The sequence below is a fragment of the Nuphar pumila genome, chromosome 10, assembly GCF_984573655.1.
Source record: "Nuphar pumila chromosome 10, dmNupPumi1.hap1.1, whole genome shotgun sequence".
NCBI classification, from domain to species: Eukaryota; Viridiplantae; Streptophyta; class Magnoliopsida; order Nymphaeales; family Nymphaeaceae; genus Nuphar; species Nuphar pumila.
The window spans coordinates 63,180,745-63,205,413 of NC_143258.1; positions in this window are offsets into that span (position 1 = coordinate 63,180,745).

Consider the following 24,669-nt stretch of genomic DNA (forward strand, 5'->3'; position numbering starts at 1 on the left):
CCCGACCAGTTATAAAAACTAGAGTTGAAAATGCCGACCAGTTATAGAAACTGGATTTGAAAATCCCGACCAGTTATAGAAACTGGATTTGAAAATCTCGACCAGTTATAGAAACAGGATTTGAAAATCCCGACCAGTTATAGAAACTAGATTTGAAAATCCCGACCATTTATAAAATCTGGAATTGAAAATCCCGACCAGTTATAGAAACTGATTTCAAAATCCCGACCAGTTATAGAAACTGGATTTGAAAATCCCGCCAGTTATAGAAACTGGATTTGAAAATCCCGACCAGTTATAACACTGAATTTGAAAATCCCGATCGGTTATAAAAACTGGATTTGAAAATCCCGACCAGTTATAGAATATTGATTTGAAAATCCTGACCAGTTATAGAAACTGGATTTGAAAATCCCGACCAGTTATAAAAACTGGATTTGAAAATCTCGACCAGTTATAAAACTGGATTTGAAAATCCCGACCAGTTATAGAAATTAGATTTGAAAATCCTGATCAGTTATAACACTGGTTTTGAAAATCCCGACCAATTATAAAACAGGATTTTAAAATCCCGACCAGTTATAGAAACTAGATTTGAAAATCCCGACCATTTATAAAATCTGGAATTGAAAATCCCGACCAGTTATAGAAACTGATTTCAAAATCCCGACCAGTTATAGAAACTGGATTTGAAAATCCCGACCAGTTATAGAAACTGGATTTGAAAATCCCGACCAGTTATAACACTGAATTTGAAAATCCCGACCGGTTATAAAAACTGGATTTGAAAATCCCGACCAGTTATAGAATGTTGATTTGAAAATCCTGACCAGTTATAGAAACTGGATTTGAAAATCCCGACCAGTTATAAAAACTGGATTTGAAAATCTAGACTAGTTATAAAACTGGATTTGAAAATCCCGACCAGTTATAGAAATTAGATTTGAAAATCCTGATCAGTTATAACACTGGATTTGAAAATCCCGACCAATTATAAAACTAGATTTGAAAATCGGGACCTATTATAAAAACTGGATTTGAAAATCCCGACCAGTTATAAATCTGGATTTGAAAATCTCAACCAGTTATAAAACTAGATTTAAAAATCCCGACCAGTTATAGAAACAGCATTTGAAAATCCTGACCAGTTATAAAACTGGATTTGAAAATCCGGACCAGTTATAGAAATTGGATTTGAAAATCCCGACCAGTTATGACACTAGATTTTGAAATCACGACCAGTTATAAAAACTGGATTTGAAAATCCCAACCAGTTATAGAAACTGGATTTGAAAATCCCGACCAGTTATAGAAACTGGATTTGAAAATCCCGACCAGTTGTAAAAACTGAATTTTAAAAATCCCGACTAGTTACAAAAACTGGATTTGAAAATCCCGACCAGTTATAAAAACTAGATTTGAAAATCTCGACCAGTTATAAAAACTGGATTTGAAAATCCCGACCAGTTATAGAAACTGGATTTGAAAATCCCGACCAGTTATAGAAACTAGATTTGAAAATCCCAACCAGTTATAAAACTGGATTTGAAAATCCCGACCAGTTATAGAAACTGGATTTGAAAATCCCGACCAGTTATAAAAACTAGATTTGAAAATCCCGACCAGTTATAGAAACTGGATTTCAAAATACCGACCAGTTATAGAAATTGGATTTGAAAATCCCGACCAGTTATAGAAACTGGATTTGAAAATCCCGACCAGTTATAACACTGAATTTGAAAATCCCGACCAGTTATAAAACTAGATTTGAAAATCCCGACCAGTTATAGAAAATGGATTTGAAAATCCCGACCAGTTATAAAACTGGATTTGAAAATCCCGACCAGTTATAAAGCTGGATTTGAAAATCCCGACCAGTTATAAAAACTAGATTTGAAAATACCGACCAGTTATAAAAACTAGATTTGAAAATCCTGACCAGTTATAGAAACTGGATTTGAAAATCCCGACCAGTTATAGAAACTGGATTTGAAAATATCGACCAATTATAGAAACTAGATTTGAAAATCCCGACCAGTTATAAAAACTAGATTTGAAAATCCCGACCAGTTCTAAAAACTAGATTTGAAAATCCCGACCAGTTCTAAAAACTAGATTTGAAAATCCCGACCAGTTATAGAAACTGGATTTGAAAATCCCGACCAGTTATAGAAACTGGATTTGAAATATCGACCAATTATAGAAACTAGATTTGAAAATCCCGACCAGTTATAAAACTGGATTTGAAAATCTCGACCAGTTATAGAAACTGGATTTGAAAATCCCGACCAGTTATAAAAACTGGATTTGAAAATCCCAACCAGTTATAGAAACTGGATTTCAAAATCCCGACCAGTTATAGAAACTGGAGTTGAAAATCCCGACCAGTTATAAAACTGAATTTGAAAATCCCGACCAGTTATAAAAACTGGATTTGAAAATCCCAACCAGTTATAGAAACTGGATTTGAAAATCCTGACCAGTTATAGAAACTGAATTTGAAAATCCCGACCAGTTATTAAAACTGGATTTGAAAATCCCGACCAGTTATAAAACTGGATTTGAAAATCCCGACGAGTTATAGAAACTGAATTTGAAAATCCTGATCAATTATAACACTAGATTTGAAAATCCCGACCAATTATAAAACTAGATTTGAAAATCCCGACCAGTTATAAAACTGGATTTGAAAATCCCGACCAGTTATAAAAACTAGAGTTGAAAATGCCGACCAGTTATAGAAACTGGATTTGAAAATCCCGACCAGTTATAGAAACTGGATTTGAAAATCTCGACCAGTTATAGAAACAGGATTTGAAAATCCCGACCAGTTATAGAAACTAGATTTGAAAATCCCGACCATTTATAAAATCTGGAATTGAAAATCCCGACCAGTTATAGAAACTGATTTCAAAATCCCGACCAGTTATAGAAACTGGATTTGAAAATCCCGCCAGTTATAGAAACTGGATTTGAAAATCCCGACCAGTTATAACACTGAATTTGAAAATCCCGATCGGTTATAAAAACTGGATTTGAAAATCCCGACCAGTTATAGAATATTGATTTGAAAATCCTGACCAGTTATAGAAACTGGATTTGAAAATCCCGACCAGTTATAAAAACTGGATTTGAAAATCTCGACCAGTTATAAAACTGGATTTGAAAATCCCGACCAGTTATAGAAATTAGATTTGAAAATCCTGATCAGTTATAACACTGGTTTTGAAAATCCCGACCAATTATAAAACTAGATTTGAAAATCGGGACCTATTATAAAAACTGGATTTGAAAATCCCGACCAGTTATAAATCTGGATTTGAAAATCCCAACCAGTTATAAAACTAGATTTAAAAATCCCGACCAGTTATAGAAACAACATTTGAAAATCCTGACCAGTTATAAAACTGGATTTGAAAATCCCGACCAGTTATAGAAATTGGACTTGAAAATCCCGACCAGTTATGACACTAGATTTTGAAATCACGACCAGTTATAGAAACTGGATTTGAAAATCCCAACCAGTTATAGAAACTGGATTTGAAAATCCCGACCAGTTATAGAAACTGGATTTGAAAATCCCGACCAGTTGTAAAAACTGAATTTTGAAAATCCCGACCAGTTACAAAAACTGGATTTGAAAATCCCGACCAGTTATAAAAACTAGATTTGAAAATCTCGACCAGTTATAGAAACTGGATTTAAAAATCCCGACCAGTTATAGAAACTGGATTTGAAAATCTCGATCAGTTATAGAAACTAGATTTGAAAATCCTGACCAGTTATAAAACTGGATTTGAAAATCCCGACCAGTTATAGAAACTGGATTTGAAAATCCCGACCAGTTATAAAAACTGGATTTGAAAATCCCGACCAGTTATAGAAACTGGATTTCAAAATACCGACCAGTTATAGAAACTGGATTTGAAAATCCCGACCAGTTATAGAAACTGGATTTGAAAATCCCGACCAGTTATAACACTGAATTTGAAAATCCCGACCAGTTATAAAAACTGGATTTGAAAATCCCGACCAGTTATAGAAACTGGATTTGAAAATCCTGACCTGTTATAGAAACTGAATTTGAAAATCTTGACCAGTTATGAAAACTGGATTTGAAAATCCCGACCAGTTATAAAACTGGATTTGAAAATCCCGACGAGTTATAGAAACTAAATTTGAAAATCCTGATCAGTTATAACACTGGATTTCAAAATCCCGACAAATTATAAAACTAGATTTGAAAATTCCGACCAGTTATAGCAAATGGATTTGAAAATCCCGACTAGTTATAAAATTGGATTTGAAAATCCCGACCAGTTATGACACTAGATTTGAAAATCCCGACGAGTTATAGAAACTGGATTTGAAAATCCCGACCAGTTATAAAAACTAGATTTGAAAATTCAGACCAGTTATTGAAACTGGATTTGAAAATCCTGACCAGTTATAGAAATTGGATTTTAAAATCCCGACCAATTATAGAAACTGGATTTGAAAATCCTGACCAGTTATAGAAACTGGATTTGAAAATCCCGACCAGTTATAAAAACTAGACATGAAAATCCCGATCAGTTATAAAAACTGGATTTGAAAATCCCGACCAGTTATAGAAACTGGATTTGAAAATATCGACCAGTTATAGAAACTAGATTTGAAAATCCCAACCAGTTATAAAACTGGATTTGAAAATCCCGACCAGTTATAAAAACTGGATTTGAAAATGCCAAACAGTTATAGAAACTGGATTTCAAAATCTCTACCAGTTATAGAAACTGGAGTTGAAAATCCCGACCAGTTATAAAAACTGGATTTGAAAATCCCGACCAGTTATAAAACTGGATTTGAAAATCCTGACTAGTTATAGAAACTGAATTTGAAAATCCTGACTAGTTATAAAAACTGGATTTGAAAGTCCCGACCAGTTATAAAAACTGGATTTGAAAATCCCGACCAGTTATAGAAACTGAATTTGAAAATCCTGACCAGTTATAGAAATTGAGTTTGAAAATCCTGACCAGTTATGAAAACTGGATTTGAAAATCCCTACCAGTTATAAAACTGGATTTGAAAATCCCGACGAATTATAGAAACTAAATTTGAAAATCCTGATCAGTTGTAACACTGGATTTGAAAATTCCGACCAATTATAAAACTAGATTTGAAAATCCCGACCAGTTATAGCAAATGGATTTGAAAATCCCGACCAGTTATAAAACTGGATTTGAAAATCCCGACCAGTTATGACACTAGATTTGAAAATCCCGACCAGTTATAAAAACTGGATTTGAAAATCCCGACCAGTTATAGAAACTGGATTTTAAAATCCCGACCAATTATAGAAACTGGATTTGAAAATCCTGACCAGTTATAGAAACTGGATTTGAAAATCCCGACCAGTTATAAAAACTAGATTTGAAAATCCCGACCAGTTATAGAAACTGGATTTGAAAATCCCGACCAGTTATAGAAACTGGATTTGAAAATATCGACCAGTTATAGAAACTAGATTTGAAAATCCCGACCAGTTATAAAACTGGATTTGAAAATCTCGACTAGTTATAGAAACTGGATTTGAAAATCCCGACCAGTTATAAAAACTGGATTTGAAAATCCCAACCAGTTATAGAAACTGGATTTCAAAATCCCGACCAGTTATAGAAACTGGAGTTGAAAATCCCGACCAGTTATAACACTGAATTTGAAAATCTCGACCAGTTATAAAAACTGGATTTGAAATTCCCGACCAGTTATAGAAACTGGATTTGAAAATCCCGACCAGTTATAAAAACTAGATTTGAAAATCCTGACCAGTTATAAAACTGGAATTGAAAATCCCGACCAGTTATAAAAACTAGAGTTGAAAATCCCGACCAGTTATAGAAACTGGATTTGAAAATCCCGATCAGTTATAGAAACTGGATTTGAAAATCTCGACCAGTTATAGAAACAGGATTTGAAAATCCCGACCAGTTATAGAAACTGGATTTGAAAATCCCGACCAGTTATAAAATCTGGAATTGAAAATCCCGACCAGTTATATAAACTGGATTTTAAAATCCCGACCAGTTATAGAAACTGGATTTGAAAATCCCGACCAGTTATAGAAACTGGATTTAAAAATCCCGACCAGTTATAACACTGAATTTGAAAATCCCGACCGGTTATAAAAACTGGATTTGAAAATCCCGACCAGTTATAGAAACTTGATTTGAAAATCCTGACCAGTTATAGAAACTGGATTTGAAAATCCCGACCAGTTATAAAAACTGGATTTGAAAATCTCGACCAGTTATAAAACTGGATTTGAAAATCCCGACCAGTTATAGAAATTGGATTTGAAAATACTGATCAGTTATAACACTGGATTTGAAAATCCCGACCAATTATAAAACTAGATTTGAAAATCCCGACCAGTTATAAATCTGGATTTGAAAATCACAACCAGTTATAAAACTAGATTTAAAAATCCCGACCAGTTATAGAAACAACATTTGAAAATCCTGACCAGTTATAAAACTGGATTTGAAAATCCCGACCAGTTATAGAAATTGGATTTGAAAATCCCGACCAGTTATGACACTAGATTTTGAAATCACGACCAGTTATAGAAACTGGATTTGAAAATCACAACCAGTTATAGAAACTGGATTTGAAAATCCCGACCAGTTATAGAAACTGGATTTGAAAATCCCGACCAGTTACAAAAACTGGATTTGAAAATCCCGACCAGTTATAAAAACTAGATTTCAAAATCTTGATCAGTTATAGAAACTGGATTTGAAAATCCCGACCAGTTACAGAAACTGGATTTGAAAATCCCGAGCAGTTATAGAAACTAGATTTGAAAATCCCGACAAGTTATAAAACTGGATTTGAAAATCCCGACCAGTTATAGAAACTGGATTTGAAAATCCCGACCAGTTATAAAAACTGGATTTGAAAATCCTGACCAGTTATAGAAACTGGATTTCAAAATACCGACCAGTTATAGAAACTGGATTTGAAAATCCCGACCAGTTATAGAAACTGAATTTGAAATTCCCGACCAGTTATAACTCTGAATTTGAAAATCCCGACCAGTTATAAAAACTGAATTTGAAAATCCCGACCAGTTATAGAAAATGGATTTGAAAATCCTGACTTGTTATAGAAACTGAATTTGAAAATCCTGACCAGTTATGAAAACTGGATTTGAAAATCCCGACCAGTTATAAAACTGGATTTGAAAATCCCGACGAGTTATAGAAACTAAATTTGAAAATCCTGATCAGTTATAACACTGGATTTGAAAATCCCGACCAATTATAAAACTAGATTTGAAAATCCCGACCAGTTATAGCAAATGGATTTGAAAATCTTGACCAGTTATAAAACTGTATTTGAAAATCCCGACCAGTTATAACACTAGATTTGAAAATCCCGACCAGTTATAGAAACTGGATTTGAAAATCCCGACCAGTTATAAAAACTGGATTTGAAAATCCCGACCAGTTATAGAAACTGGATTTAAAAATTCCGACCAGTTATGACACTAGATTTGAAAATCCCGATCAGTTATAACACTGAATTTGAAAATCCCGACCAGTTATAAAAACTGGATTTGAAAATCCCGACCAGTTATAGAAACTGGATTTGAAAATCCTGACCAGTTATAGAAACTGGATTTTAAAATCCCGACCAATTATAGAAACTGGATTTGAAAATCCTAACCAGTTATAGAAACTGGATTTGAAAATCCCGACCAGTTATAAAAACTAGATTTGAAAATCCCGACCAGTTATAGAAACTGGATTTGAAAATCCCGACCAGTTATAGAAACTGGATTTGAAAATATCGACCAATTATAGAAACTAGATTTGAAAATCCCGACCAGTTATAAAACTGGATTTGAAAATCTCGACCAGTTATAGAAACTGGATTTGAAAATCCCGACCAGTTATAAAAACTGGATTTGAAAATCCCAACCAGTTATAGAAACTGGATTTCAAAATCCCGACCAGTTATAGAAACTGGAGTTGAAAATCCCGACCAGTTATAACACTGAATTTGAAAATCCCGACCAGTTATAAAAACTGGATTTGAAAATCCCAACCAGTTATAGAAACTGGATTTGAAAATCCTGACCAGTTATAGAAACTGAATTTGAAAATCCCGACCAGTTATTAAAACTGGATTTGAAAATCCCGACCAGTTATAAAACTGGATTTGAAAATCCCGACGAGTTATAGAAACTGAATTTGAAAATCCTGATCAGTTATAACACTGGATTTGAAAATCCCAACCAATTATAAAACTAGATTTGAAAATCCCGACCAGTTATAAAACTGGATTTGAAAATCCCGACCAGTTATAAAAACTAGAGTTGAAAATGCCGACCAGTTATAGAAACTGGATTTGAAAATCCCGACCAGTTATAGAAACTGGATTTGAAAATCTCGACCAGTTATAGAAACAGGATTTTAAAATCCCGACCAGTTATAGAAACTAGATTTGAAAATCCCGACCATTTATAAAATCTGGAATTGAAAATCCCGACCAGTTATAGAAACTGATTTCAAAATCCCGACCAGTTATAGAAACTGGATTTGAAAATCCCGACCAGTTATAGATACTGGATTTGAAAATCCCGACCAATTATAACACTGAATTTGAAAATCCCGACCGGTTATAAAAACTGGATTTGAAAATCCCGACCAGTTATAGAATGTTGATTTGAAAATCCTGACCAGTTATAGAAACTGGATTTGAAAATCCCGACCAGTTATAAAAACTGGATTTGAAAATCTCGACCAGTTATAAAACTGGATTTGAAAATCCCGACCAGTTATAGAAATTAGATTTGAAAATCCTGATCAGTTATAACACTGGATTTGAAAATCCCGACCAATTATAAAACTAGATTTGAAAATCGGGACCTATTATAAAAACTGGATTTGAAAAACCCGACCAGTTATAAATCTGGATTTGAAAATCTCAACCAGTTATAAAACTAGATTTAAAAATCCCGACCAGTTATAGAAACAGCATTTGAAAATCCTGACCAGTTATAAAACTGGATTTGAAAATCCGGACCAGTTATAGAAATTGGATTTGAAAATCCCGACCAGTTATGACACTAGATTTTGAAATCACGACCAGTTATAGAAACTGGATTTGAAAATCCCAACCAGTTATAGAAACTGGATTTGAAAATCCCGACCAGTTATAGAAACTGGATTTGAAAATCCCGACCAGTTGTAAAAACTGAATTTTGAAAATCCCGACTAGTTACAAAAACTGGATTTGAAAATCCCGACCAGTTATAAAAACTAGATTTGAAAATCTCGACCAGTTATAGAAACTGGATTTGACAATCCCGACCAGTTATAGAAACTGGATTTGAAAATCCCGACCAGTTATAGAAACTAGATTTGAAAATCCCAACCAGTTATAAAACTGGATTTGAAAATCCAGACCAGTTATAGAAACTGGATTTGAAATTCCCGACCAGTTATAAAAACTAGATTTGAAAATCCCGACCAATTATAGAAACTGGATTTCAAAATACCGACCAGTTATAGAAACTGGATTTGAAAATCCCGACCAGTTATAGAAACTGGATTTGAAAATCCCGACCAGTTATAACACTGAATTTGAAAATCCCGACCAGTTATAAAACTAGATTTGAAAATCCCGACCAGTTATAGAAAATGGATTTGAAAATCCCGACCAGTTATAAAACTGGATTTGAAAATCCCGACCAGTTATAAAGCTGGATTTGAAAATCCCGACCAGTTATAAAAACTAGATTTGAAAATCCTGACCAGTTATAGAAACTGGATTTGAAAATCCTGACCAGTTATAGAAACTGGATTTGAAAATATCGACCAATTATAGAAACTAGATTTGAAAATCCCGACCAGTTATAAAAACTAGATTTGAAAATCCCGACCAGTTATAAAAACTAGATTTGAAAATCCCGACCAGTTATAGAAACTGGATTTGAAAATCCCGACCAGTTATAGAAACTGGATTTGAAATATCGACCAATTATAGAAACTAGATTTGAAAATCCCGACCAGTTATAAAACTGGATTTGAAAATCTCGACCAGTTATAGAAACTGGATTTGAAAATCCCGACCAGTTATAAAAACTGGATTTGAAAATCCCAACCAGTTATAGAAACTGGATTTCAAAATCCCGACCAGTTATAGAAACTGGAGTTGAAAATCCCGACCAGTTATAACACTGAATTTGAAAATCCCGACCAGTTATAAAAACTGGATTTGAAAATCCCAACCAGTTATAGAAACTGGATTTGAAAATCCTGAAAAGTTATAGAAACTGAATTTGAAAATCCCGACCAGTTATTAAAACTGGATTTGAAAATCCCGACCAGTTATAAAACTGGATTTGAAAATCCCGACGAGTTATAGAAACTGAATTTGAAAATCCTGATCAATTATAACACTGGATTTGAAAATCCCGACCAATTATAAAACTAGATTTGAAAATCCCGACCAGTTATAAAGCTGGATTTGAAAATCCCGACCAGTTATAAAAACTAGATTTGAAAATCCTGACCAGTTATAGAAACTGGATTTGAAAATCCTGACCAGTTATAGAAACTGGATTTGAAAATATCGACCAATTATAGAAACTAGATTTGAAAATCCCGACCAGTTATAAAAACTAGATTTGAAAATCCCGACCAGTTATAAAAACTAGATTTGAAAATCCCGACCAGTTATAGAAACTGGATTTGAAAATCCCGACCAGTTATAGAAACTGGATTTGAAATATCGACCAATTATAGAAACTAGATTTGAAAATCCCGACCAGTTATAAAACTGGATTTGAAAATCTCGACCAGTTATAGAAACTGGATTTGAAAATCCCGACCAGTTATAAAAACTGGATTTGAAAATCCCAACCAGTTATAGAAACTGGATTTCAAAATCCCGACCAGTTATAGAAACTGGAGTTGAAAATCCCGACCAGTTATAACACTGAATTTGAAAATCCCGACCAGTTATAAAAACTGGATTTGAAAATCCCAACCAGTTATAGAAACTGGATTTGAAAATCCTGAAAAGTTATAGAAACTGAATTTGAAAATCCCGACCAGTTATTAAAACTGGATTTGAAAATCCCGACCAGTTATAAAACTGGATTTGAAAATCCCGACGAGTTATAGAAACTGAATTTGAAAATCCTGATCAATTATAACACTGGATTTGAAAATCCCGACCTATTATAAAACTAGATTTGAAAATCCCGACCAGTTATAAAACTGGATTTGAAAATCCCGACCAGTTATAAAAACTAGAGTTGAAAATGCCGACCAGTTATAGAAACTGGATTTGAAAATCCCGACCAGTTATAGAAACTGGATTTGAAAATCTCGACCAGTTATAGAAACAGGATTTGAAAATCCCGACCAGTTATAGAAACTAGATTTGAAAATCCCGACCATTTATAAAATATGGAATTGAAAATCCCGACCAGTTATAGAAACTGATTTCAAAATCCCGACCAGTTATAGAAACTGGATTTGAAAATCCCGCCAGTTATAGAAACTGGATTTGAAAATCCCGACCAGTTATAACACTGAATTTGAAAATCCCGACCGGTTATAAAAACTGGATTTGAAAATCCCGACCAGTTATAGAATATTGATTTGAAAATCCTGACCAGTTATAGAAACTGGATTTGAAAATCCCGACCAGTTATAAAAACTGGATTTGAAAATCTCGACCAGTTATAAAACTGGATTTGAAAATCCCGACCAGTTATAGAAATTAGATTTGAAAATCCTGATCAGTTATAACACTGGATTTGAAAATCCCGACCAATTATAAAACTAGATTTGAAAATCGGGACCTATTATAAAAACTGGATTTGAAAATCCCGACCAGTTATAAATCTGGATTTGAAAATCCCAACCAGTTATAAAACTAGATTTAAAAATCCCGACCAGTTATAGAAACAACATTTGAAAATCCTGACCAGTTATAAAACTGGATTTGAAAATCCCGACCAGTTATAGAAATTGGATTTGAAAATCCCGACCAGTTATGACACTAGATTTTGAAATCACGACCAGTTATAGAAACTGGATTTGAAAATCCCAACCAGTTATAGAAACTGGATTTGAAAATCCCGACCAGTTATAGAAACTGGATTTGAAAATCCCGACCAGTTGTAAAAACTGAATTTTGAAAATCCCGACCAGTTACAAAAACTGGATTTGAAAATCCCGACCAGTTATAAAAACTAGATTTGAAAATCTCGACCAGTTATAGAAACTGGATTTGAAAATCCCGACCAGTTATAGAAACTGGATTTGAAAATCTCGATCAGTTATAGAAACTAGATTTGAAAATCCCGACCAGTTATAAAACTGGATTTGAAAATCCCGACCAGTTATAGAAACTGGATTTGAAAATCCCGACCAGTTATAAAAACTGGATTTGAAAATCCCGACCAGTTATAGAAACTGGATTTCAAAATACCGACCAGTTATAGAAACTGGATTTGAAAATCCCGACCAGTTATAGAAACTGGATTTGAAAATCCCGACCAGTTATAACACTGAATTTGAAAATCCCGACCAGTTATAAAAACTGGATTTGAAAATCCGGACCAGTTATAGAAACTGGATTTGAAAATCCTGACCTGTTATAGAAACTGAATTTGAAAATCCTGACCAGTTATGAAAACTGGATTTGAAAATCCCGACCAGTTATAAAACTGGATTTGAAAATCCCGACGAGTTATAGAAACTAAATTTGAAAATCCTGATCAGTTATAACACTGGATTTGAAAATCCCGACAAATTATAAAACTAGATTTGAAAATCCCGACCAGTTATAGCAAAATGGATTTGAAAATCCCGACCAGTTATAAAATTGGATTTGAAAATCCCGACCAGTTATGACACTAGATTTGAAAATCCCGACCAGTTATAGAAACTGGATTTGAAAATCCCGACCAGTTATAAAAACTAGATTTGAAAATTCAGACCAGTTATTGAAACTGGATTTAAAAATCCTGACCAGTTATAGAAATTGGATTTTAAAATCCCGACCAATTATAGAAACTGGATTTGAAAATCCTGACCAGTTATAGAAACTGGATTTGAAAATCCCGACCAGTTATAAAAACTAGACTTGAAAATCCCGATCAGTTATAAAAACTGGATTTGAAAATCCCGACCAGTTATAGAAACTGGATTTAAAAATATCGACCAGTTATAGAAACTAGATTTGAAAATCCCAACCAGTTATAAAACTGGATTTGAAAATCCCGACCAGTTATAAAAACTGGATTTGAAAATGCCAACCAGTTATAGAAACTGGATTTCAAAATCCCTACCAGTTATAGAAACTGGAGTTGAAAATCCCGACCAGTTATAAAAACTGGATTTGAAAATCCCGACCAGTTATAAAACTGGATTTGAAAATCCTGACTAGTTATAGAAACTGGATTTGAAAATCCTGACCAGTTATAGAAATTGGATTTTAAAATCCCGACCAATTATAGAAACTGGATTTGAAAATCCCGACCAGTTATAGAAACTGGATTTGAAAATCCCGACCAGTTATAAAAACTAGACTTGAAAATCCCGATCAGTTATAGAAACTGGATTTGAAAATCCCGACCAGTTATAGAAACTGGATTTGAAAATATCGACCAGTTATAGAAACTAGATTTGAAAATCCCAACCAGTTATAAAACTGGATTTGAAAATCCCGACCAGTTATAGAAACTGGATTTTAAAATCCCAACCAGTTATAAAAACTGGATTTGAAAATGCCAACCAGTTATAGAAACTGGATTTCAAAATCCCTACCAGTTATAGAAACTGGAGTTGAAAATCCCGACCAGTTATAAAAACTGAATTTGAAAATCCCGACCAGTTATAAAACTGGATTTGAAAATCCTGACTAGTTATAGAAACTGAATTTGAAAATCCTGACCAGTTATAAAAACTGGATTTGAAAGTCCCGACCAGTTATAAAAACTGGATTTAAAAATCCCGACCAGTTATAGAAACTGGATTTGAAAATCCTGACCAGTTATAGAAATTGAGTTTGAAAATCCTGACCAGTTATGAAAACTGGATTTGAAAATCCCGACCAGTTATAAAACTGGATTTGAAAATCCCGACGAGTTATAGAAACTAAATTTGAAAATCCTGATCAGTTATAACACTGGATTTGAAAATTCCGACCAATTATAAAACTAGATTTGAAAATCACGACCAGTTATAGCAAATGGATTTGAAAATCCCGACCAGTTATAAAACTGGATTTGAAAATCCCGACCAGTTATGACACTAGATTTGAAAATCCCGACCAGTTATAAAAACTGGATTTGAAAATCCTGACCAGTTATAGAAACTGGATTTTAAAATCCCGACCAATTATAGAAACTGGATTTGAAAATCCTGACCAGTTATAGAAACTGGATTTGAAAATCCCGACCAGTTATAAAAACTAGATTTGAAAATCCCGACCAGTTATAGAAACTGGATTTGAAAATCCCGACCAGTTATAGAAACTGGATTTGAAAATATCGACAAGTTATAGAAACTAGATTTGAAAATCCCGACCAGTTATAAAACTGGATTTGAAAATCCCGACCAGTTATAGAAACTGGAGTTGAAAATCCCAACCAGTTATAACACTGAATTTGAAAATCTCGACCAGTTATAAAAACTGGATTTGAAATTCCCGACCAGTTATAGAAACTGGATTTGAAAATCCCGACCAGTTATAAAAACTAGATTTGAAAATCCTGACCAGTTATAAAACTGGAATTGAAAATCCCGACCAGTTATAAAAACTAGAGTTGAAAATCCCGACCAGTTATAGAAACTGGATTTGAAAATCCCGATCAGTTATAGAAACTGGATTTGAAAATCTCGACCAGTTATAGAAACAGGATTTGAAAATCCCGACCAGTTATAGAAACTGGATTTGAAAATCCCGACCAGTTATAAAATCTGGAATTGAAAATCCCGACCAGTTATATAAACTGGATTTTAAAATCCCGACCAGTTATAGAAACTGGATTTGAAAATCCCGACCAGTTATAGAAACTGGATTTAAAAATCCCGACCAGTTATAACACTGAATTTGAAAATCCCGACCGGTTATAAAAACTGGATTTGAAAATCCCGACCAATTATAGAAACTTGATTTGAAAATCCTGACCAGTTATAGAAACTGGATTTGAAAATCCCGACCAGTTATAAAAACTGGATTTGAAAATCTCGACCAGTTATAAAACTGGATTTGAAAATCCCGACCAGTTATAGAAATTGGATTTGAAAATACTGATCAGTTATAACACTGGATTTGAAAATCCCGACCAATTATAAAACTAGATTTGAAAATCCCGACCAGTTATAAATCTGGATTTGAAAATCACAACCAGTTATAAAACTAGATTTAAAAATCCCGACCAGTTATAGAAACAACATTTGAAAATCCTGACCAGTTATAAAACTGGATTTGAAAATCCCGACCAGTTATAGAAATTGGATTTGAAAATCCCGACCAGTTATGACACTAGATTTTGAAATCACGACCAGTTATAGAAACTGGATTTGAAAATCACAACCAGTTATAGAAACTGGATTTGAAAATCCCGACAAGTTATAGAAACTGGATTTGAAAATCCCGACCAGTTACAAAAACTGGATTTGAAAATCCCGACCAGTTATAAAAACTAGATTTCAAAATCTTGATGAGTTATAGAAACTGGATTTGAAAATCCCGACTAGTTACAGAAACTGGATTTGAAAATCCCGAGCAGTTATAGAAACTAGATTTGAAAATCCCGACAAGTTATAAAACTGGATTTGAAAATCCCGACCAGTTATAGAAACTGGATTTGAAAATCCCGACCAGTTATAAAAACTGGATTTGAAAATCCTGACCAGTTATAGAAACTGGATTTCAAAATACCGACCAGTTATAGAAACTGGATTTGAAAATCCCGACCAGTTATAGAAACTGGATTTGAAATTCCCGACCAGTTATAACACTGAATTTGAAAATCCCGACCAGTTATAAAAACTGAATTTGAAAATCCTGACCAGTTATAGAAAATGGATTTGAAAATCCTGACCTGTTATAGAAACTGAATTTGAAAATCCTGACCAGTTATGAAAACTGGATTTGAAAATCCCGACCAGTTATAAAACTGGATTTGAAAATCCCGACGAGTTATAGAAACTAAATTTGAAAATCCTGATCAGTTATAACACTGGATTTGAAAATCCCGACCAATTATAAAACTAGATTTGAAAATCCCGACCAGTTATAGCAAATGGATTTGAAAATCTTGACCAGTTATAAAACTGTATTTGAAAATCCCGACCAGTTATAACACTAGATTTGAAAATCCCGACCAGTTATAGAAACTGGATTTGAAAATCCCAACCAGTTATAAAAACTGGATTTGAAAATCCCGACCAGTTATAGAAACTGGATTTAAAAATTCCGACCAGTTATGACACTAGATTTGAAAATCCCGACCAGTTATAACACTGAATTTGAAAATCCCGACCAGTTATAAAAACTGGATTTGAAAATCCGGACCAGTTATAGAAACTGGATTTGAAAATCCTGACCAGTTATAGAAACTGGATTTTAAAATCCCGACCAATTATAGAAACTGGATTTGAAATACCTAACCAGTTATAGAAACTGGATTTGAAAATCCCGACCAGTTATAAAAACTAGATTTGAAAATCCCGACCAGTTATAGAAACTGGATTTGAAAATCCCGACCAGTTATAGAAACTGGATTTGAAAATATCGACTAATTATAGAAACTAGATTTGAAAATCCCGACCAGTTATAAAACTGGATTTGAAAATCTCGACCAGTTATAGAAACTGGATTTGAAAATCCCGACCAGTTATAAAAACTGGATTTGAAAATCCCAACCAGTTATAGAAACTGGATTTCAAAATCCCGACCAGTTATAGAAACTGGAGTTCTAAATCCCGACCAGTTATAACACTGAATTTGAAAATCCCGACCAGTTATAAAAACTGGATTTGAAAATCCCAACCAGTTAGAGAAACTGGATTTGAAAATCCTGACCAGTTATAGAAAGTGAATTTGAAAATCCCGACCAGTTATTAAAACTGGATTTGAAAATCCCGACCAGTTATAAAACTGGATTTGAAAATCCCGACGAGTTATAGAAACTGAATTTGAAAATCCTGATCAGTTATAACACTGGATTTGAAAATCCCGACCAATTATAAAACTAGATTTGAAAATCCCGACCAGTTATAAAACTGGATTTGAAAATCCCGACCAGTTATAAAAACTAGAGTTGAAAATGCCGACCAGTTATAGAAACTGGATTTGAAAATCCCGACTAGTTATAGAAACTGGATTTGAAAATCTTGACCAGTTATAGAAACAGGATTTTAAAATCCCGACCAGTTATAGAAACTAGATTTGAAAATCCCGACCATTTATAAAATCTGGAATTGAAAATCCCGACCAGTTATAAAAACTGATTTCAAAATCCCGACCAGTTATAGAAACTGGATTTGAAAATCCCGACCAGTTATAGAAACTGGATTTGAAAATCCCGACCAGTTATAACACTGAATTTGAAAATCCCGACCGGTTATAAAAACTGGATTTGAAAATCCCGACCAGTTATAGAATGTTGATTTGAAAATCCTGACCAGTTATAGAAACTGGATTTGAAAATCCCGACCAGTTATAAAAACTGGATTTGAAAATCTAGACTAGTTATAAAACTGGATTTGAAAATCCCGACCAGTTATAGAAATTAGATTTGAAAATCCTAATCAGTTATAACACTGGATTTGAAAATCCCGACCAATTATAAAACTAGATTTGAAAATCGGGACCTATTATAAAAACTGGATTTGAAAATCCCGACCAGTTATAAATCTGGATTTGAAAATCTCAACCAGTTATAAAACTAGATTTAAAAATCCCGACCAGTTATAGAAACAGCATTTGAAAATCCTGACCAGTTATAAAACTGGATTTGAAAATCCGGACCAGTTATAGAAATTGGATTTGAAAATCCCGACCAGTTATGACACTCGATTTTGAAATCACGACCAGTTATAGAAACTGGATTTGAAAATCCCAACCAGTTATAGAAACTGGATTTGAAAATCCCGACCAGTTATAGAAACTGGATTTGAAAATCCCGACCAGTTGTAAAAACTGAATTTTAAAAATCCCGACTAGTTACAAAAACTGGATTTGAAAATCCCGACCAGTTATAAAAACTAGATTTGAAAATCTCGACCAGTTATAAAAACTGGATTTGAAAATCCCGACCAGTTATAGAAACTGGATTTGAAAATCCCGACCAGTTATAGAAACTAGATTTGAAAATCCCAACCAGTTATAAAACTGGATTTGAAAATCCCGACCAGTTATAGAAACTGGATTTGAAAATCCCGACCAGTTATAAAAACTAGATTTGAAAATCCCGACCAGTTATAGAAACTGGATTTCAAAATACCGACCAGTTATAGAAATTGGATTTGAAAATCCCGACCAGTTATAGAAACTGGATTTGAAAATCCCGACCAGTTATAACACTGAATTTGAAAATCCCGACCAGTTATAAAACTAGATTTGAAAATCCCGACCAGTTATAGAAAATGGATTTGAAAATCCCGACCAGTTATAAAACTGGATTTGAAAATCCCGACCAGTTATAAAGCTGGATTTGAAAATCCCGACCAGTTATAAAAACTAGATTTGAAAATACCGACCAGTTATAAAAACTAGATTTGAAAATCCTGACCAGTTATAGAAACTGGATTTGAAAATCCCGACCAGTTATAGAAACTGGATTTGAAAATATCGACCAATTATAGAAACTAGATTTGAAAATCCCGACCAGTTATAAAAACTAGATTTGAAAATCCCGACCAGTTCTAAAAACTAGATTTGAAAATCCCGACCAGTTCTAAAAACTAGATTTGAAAATCCCGACCAGTTATAGAAACTGGATTTGAAAATCCCGACCAGTTATAGAAACTGGATTTGAAATATCGACCAATTATAGAAACTAGATTTGAAAATCCCGACCAGTTATAAAACTGGATTTGAAAATCTCGACCAGTTATAGAAACTGGATTTGAAAATCCCGACCAGTTATAAAAACTGGATTTGAAAATCCCAACCAGTTATAGAAACTGGATTTCAAAATCCCGACCAGTTATAGAAACTGGAGTTGAAAATCCCGACCAGTTATAAAACTGAATTTGAAAATCCCGACCAGTTATAAAAACTGGATTTGAAAATCCCAACCAGTTATAGAAACTGGATTTGAAAATCCTGACCAGTTATAGAAACTGAATTTGAAAATCCCGACCAGTTATTAAAACTGGATTTGAAAATCCCGACCAGTTATAAAACTGGATTTGAAAATCCCGACGAGTTATAGAAACTGAATTTGAAAATCCTGATCAATTATAACACTAGATTTGAAAATCCCGACCAATTATAAAACTAGATTTGAAAATCCCGACCAGTTATAAAACTGGATTTGAAAATCCCGACCAGTTATAAAAACTAGAGTTGAAAATGCCGACCAGTTATAGAAACTGGATTTGAAAATCCCGACCAGTTATAGAAACTGGATTTGAAAATCTCGACCAGTTATAGAAACAGGATTTGAAAATCCCGACCAGTTATAGAAACTAGATTTGAAAATCCCGACCATTTATAAAATCTGGAATTGAAAATCCCGACCAGTTATAGAAACTGATTTCAAAATCCCGACCAGTTATAGAAACTGGATTTGAAAATCCCGCCAGTTATAGAAACTGGATTTGAAAATCCCGACCAGTTATAACACTGAATTTGAAAATCCCGATCGGTTATAAAAACTGGATTTGAAAATCCCGACCAGTTATAGAATATTGATTTGAAAATCCTGACCAGTTATAGAAACTGGATTTGAAAATCCCGACCAGTTATAAAAACTGGATTTGAAAATCTCGACCAGTTATAAAACTGGATTTGAAAATCCCGACCAGTTATAGAAATTAGATTTGAAAATCCTGATCAGTTATAACACTGGTTTTGAAAATCCCGACCAATTATAAAACTAGATTTGAAAATCGGGACCTATTATAAAAACTGGATTTGAAAATCCCGACCAGTTATAAATCTGGATTTGAAAATCCCAACCAGTTATAAAACTAGATTTAAAAATCCCGACCAGTTATAGGAACAACATTTGAAAATCCTGACCAGTTATAAAACTGGATTTGAAAATCCCGACCAGTTATAGAAATTGGACTTGAAAATCCCGACCAGTTATGACACTAGATTTTGAAATCACGACCAGTTATAGAAACTGGATTTGAAAATCCCAACCAGTTATAGAAACTGGATTTGAAAATCCCGACCAGTTATAGAAACTGGATTTGAAAATCCCGACCAGTTGTAAAAACTGAATTTTGAAAATCCCGACCAGTTACAAAAACTGGATTTGAAAATCCCGACCAGTTATAAAAACTAGATTTGAAAATCTCGACCAGTTATAGAAACTGGATTTGAAAATCCCGACCAGTTATAGAAACTGGATTTGAAAATCTCGATCAGTTATAGAAACTAGATTTGAAAATCCTGACCAGTTATAAAACTGGATTTGAAAATCCCGACCAGTTATAGAAACTGGATTTGAAAATCCCGACCAGTTATAAAAACTGGATTTGAAAATCCCGACCAGTTATAGAAACTGGATTTCAAAATACCGACCAGTTATAGAAACTGGATTTGAAAATCCCGACCAGTTATAGAAACTGGATTTGAAAATCCCGACCAGTTATAACACTGAATTTGAAAATCCCGACCAGTTATAAAAACTGGATTTGAAAATCCCGACCAGTTATAGAAACTGGATTTGAAAATCCTGACCTGTTATAGAAACTGAATTTGAAAATCTTGACCAGTTATGAAAACTGGATTTGAAAATCCCGACCAGTTATAAAACTGGATTTGAAAATCCCGACGAGTTATAGAAACTAAATTTGAAAATCCTGATCAGTTATAACACTGGATTTGAAAATCCCGACAAATTATAAAACTAGATTTGAAAATTCCGACCAGTTATAGCAAATGGATTTGAAAATCCCGACCAGTTATAAAATTGGATTTGAAAATCCCGACCAGTTATGACACTAGATTTGAAAATCCCGACGAGTTATAGAAACTGGATTTGAAAATCCCGACCAGTTATAAAAACTAGATTTGAAAATTCAAACCAGTTATTGAAACTGGAATTGAAAATCCTGACCAGTTATAGAAATTGGATTTTAAAATCCCGACCAATTATAGAAACTGGATTTGAAAATCCTGACCAGTTATAGAAACTGGATTTGAAAATCCCGACCAGTTATAAAAACTAGACATGAAAATCCCGATCAGTTATAAAAACTGGATTTGAAAATCCCGACCAGTTATAGAAACTGGATTTGAAAATATCGCCCAGTTATAGAAACTAGATTTGAAAATCCCAACCAGTTATAAAACTGGATTTGAAAATCCCGACCAGTTATAAAAACTGGATTTGAAAATGCCAACCAGTTATAGAAACTGGATTTCAAAATCTCTACCAGTTATAGAAACTGGAGTTGAAAATCCCGACCAGTTATAAAAACTGGATTTGAAAATCCCGACCAGTTATAAAACTGGATTTGAAAATCCTGACTAGTTATAGAAACTGAATTTGAAAATCCTGACTAGTTATAAAAACTGGATTTGAAAGTCCCGACCAGTTATAAAAACTGGATTTGAAAATCCCGACCAGTTATAGAAACTGAATTTGAAAATCCTGACCAGTTATAGAAATTGAGTTTGAAAATCCTGACCAGTTATGAAAACTGGATTTGAAAATCCCGACCAGTTATAAAACTGGATTTGAAAATCCCGACGAGTTATAGAAACTAAATTTGAAAATCCTGATCAGTTGTAACACTGGATTTGAAAATTCCGACCAATTATAAAACTAGATTTGAAAATCCCGACCAGTTATAGCAAATGGATTTGAAAATCCCGACCAGTTATAAAACTGGATTTGAAAATCCCGACCAGTTATGACACTAGATTTGAAAATCCCGACCAGTTATAAAAACTGGATTTGAAAATCCCGACCAGTTATAGAAACTGGATTTTAAAATCCCGACCAATTATAGAAACTAGATTTGAAAATCCTGACCAGTTATAGAAACTGGATTTGAAAATCCCGACCAGTTATAAAAACTAGATTTGAAAATCCCGACCAGTTATAGAAACTGGATTTGAAAATCCCGACCAGTTATAGAAACTGGATTTGAAAATATCGACGAGTTATAGAAACTAGATTTGAAAATCCCGACCAGTTATAAAACTGGATTTGAAAATCTCGACCAGTTATAGAAACTGGATTTGAAAATCCCGACCAGTTATAAAAACTGGATTTGAAAATCCCAACCAGTTATAGAAACTGGATTTCAAAATCCCGACCAGTTATAGAAATTGGAGTTGAAAATCCCGACCAGTTATAACACTGAATTTGAAAATCTCGACCAGTTATAAAAACTGGATTTGAAATTCCCGACCAGTTATAGAAACTGGATTTGAAAATCCCGACCAGTTATAAAAACTAGATTTGAAAATCCTGACCAGTTATAAAACTGGAATTGAAAATCCCGACCAGTTATAAAAACTAGAGTTGAAAATCCCGACCAGTTATAGAAACTGGATTTGAAAATCCCGATCAGTTATAGAAACTGGATTTGAAAATCTCGACCAGTTATAGAAACAGGATTTGAAAATCCCGACCAGTTATAGAAACTGGATTTGAAAATCCCGACCAGTTATAAAATCTGGAATTGAAAATCCCGACCAGTTATATAAACTGGATTTTAAAATCCCGACCAGTTATAGAAACTGGATTTGAAAATCCCGACCAGTTATAGAAACTGGATTTAAAAATCCCGACCAGTTATAACACTGAATTTGAAAATCCCGACCGGTTATAAAAACTGGATTTGAAAATCCCGACCAGTTATAGAAACTTGATTTGAAAATCCTGACCAGTTATAGAAACTGGATTTGAAAATCCCGACCAGTTATAAAAACTGGATTTGAAAATCTCGACCAGTTATAAAACTGGATTTGAAAATCCCGACCAGTTATAGAAATTGGATTTGAAAATACTGATCAGTTATAACACTGGATTTGAAAATCCCGACCAATTATAAAACTAGATTTGAAAATCCCGACCAGTTATAAATCTGGATTTGAAAATCACAACCAGTTATAAAACTAGATTTAAAAATCCCGACCAGTTATAGAAACAACATTTGAAAATCCTGACCAGTTATAAAACTGGATTTGAAAATCCCGACCAGTTATAGAAATTGGATTTGAAAATCCCGACCAGTTATGACACTAGATTTTGAAATCACGACCAGTTATAGAAACTGGATTTGAAAATCACAACCAGTTATAGAAACTGGATTTGAAAATCCCGACCAGTTATAGAAACTGGATTTGAAAATCCCGACCAGTTACAAAAACTGGATTTGAAAATCCCGACCAGTTATAAAAACTAGATTTCAAAATCTTGATCAGTTATAGAAACTGGATTTGAAAATCCCGACCAGTTACAGAAACTGGATTTGAAAATCCCGAGCAGTTATAGAAACTAGATTTGAAAATCCCGACAAGTTATAAAACTGGATTTGAAAATCCCGACCAGTTATAGAAACTGGATTTGAAAATCCCGACCAGTTATAAAAACTGGATTTGAAAATCCTGACCAGTTATAGAAACTGGATTTCAAAATACCGACCAGTTATAGAAACTGGATTTGAAAATCCCGACCAGTTATAGAAACTGAATTTGAAATTCCCGACCAGTTATAACACTGAATTTGAAAATCCCGACCAGTTATAAAAACTGAATTTGAAAATCCCGACCAGTTATAGAAAATGGATTTGAAAATCCTGACCTGTTATAGAAACTGAATTTGAAAATCCTGACCAGTTATGAAAACTGGATTTGAAAATCCCGACCAGTTATAAAACTGGATTTGAAAATCCCGACGAGTTATAGAAACTAAATTTGAAAATCCTGATCAGTTATAACACTGGATTTGAAAATCCCCACCAATTATAAAACTAGATTTGAAAATCCCGACCAGTTATAGCAAATGGATTTGAAAATCTTGACCAGTTATAAAACTGTATTTGAAAATCCAGACCAGTTATAACACTAGATTTGAAAATCCCGACCAGTTATAGAAACTGGATTTGAAAATCTCGATCAGTTATAGAAACTAGATTTGAAAATCCTGACCAGTTATAAAACTGGATTTGAAAATCCCGACCAGTTATAGAAACTGGATTTGAAAATCCCGACCAGTTATAAAAACTGGATTTGAAAATCCCGACCAGTTATAGAAACTGGATTTCAAAATACCGACCAGTTATAGAAACTGGATTTGAAAATCCCGACCAGTTATAGAAACTGGATTTGAAAATCCCGACCAGTTATAACACTGAATTTGAAAATCCCGACCAGTTATAAAAACTGGATTTGAAAATCCCGACCAGTTATAGAAACTGGATTTGAAAATCCTGACCTGTTATAGAAACT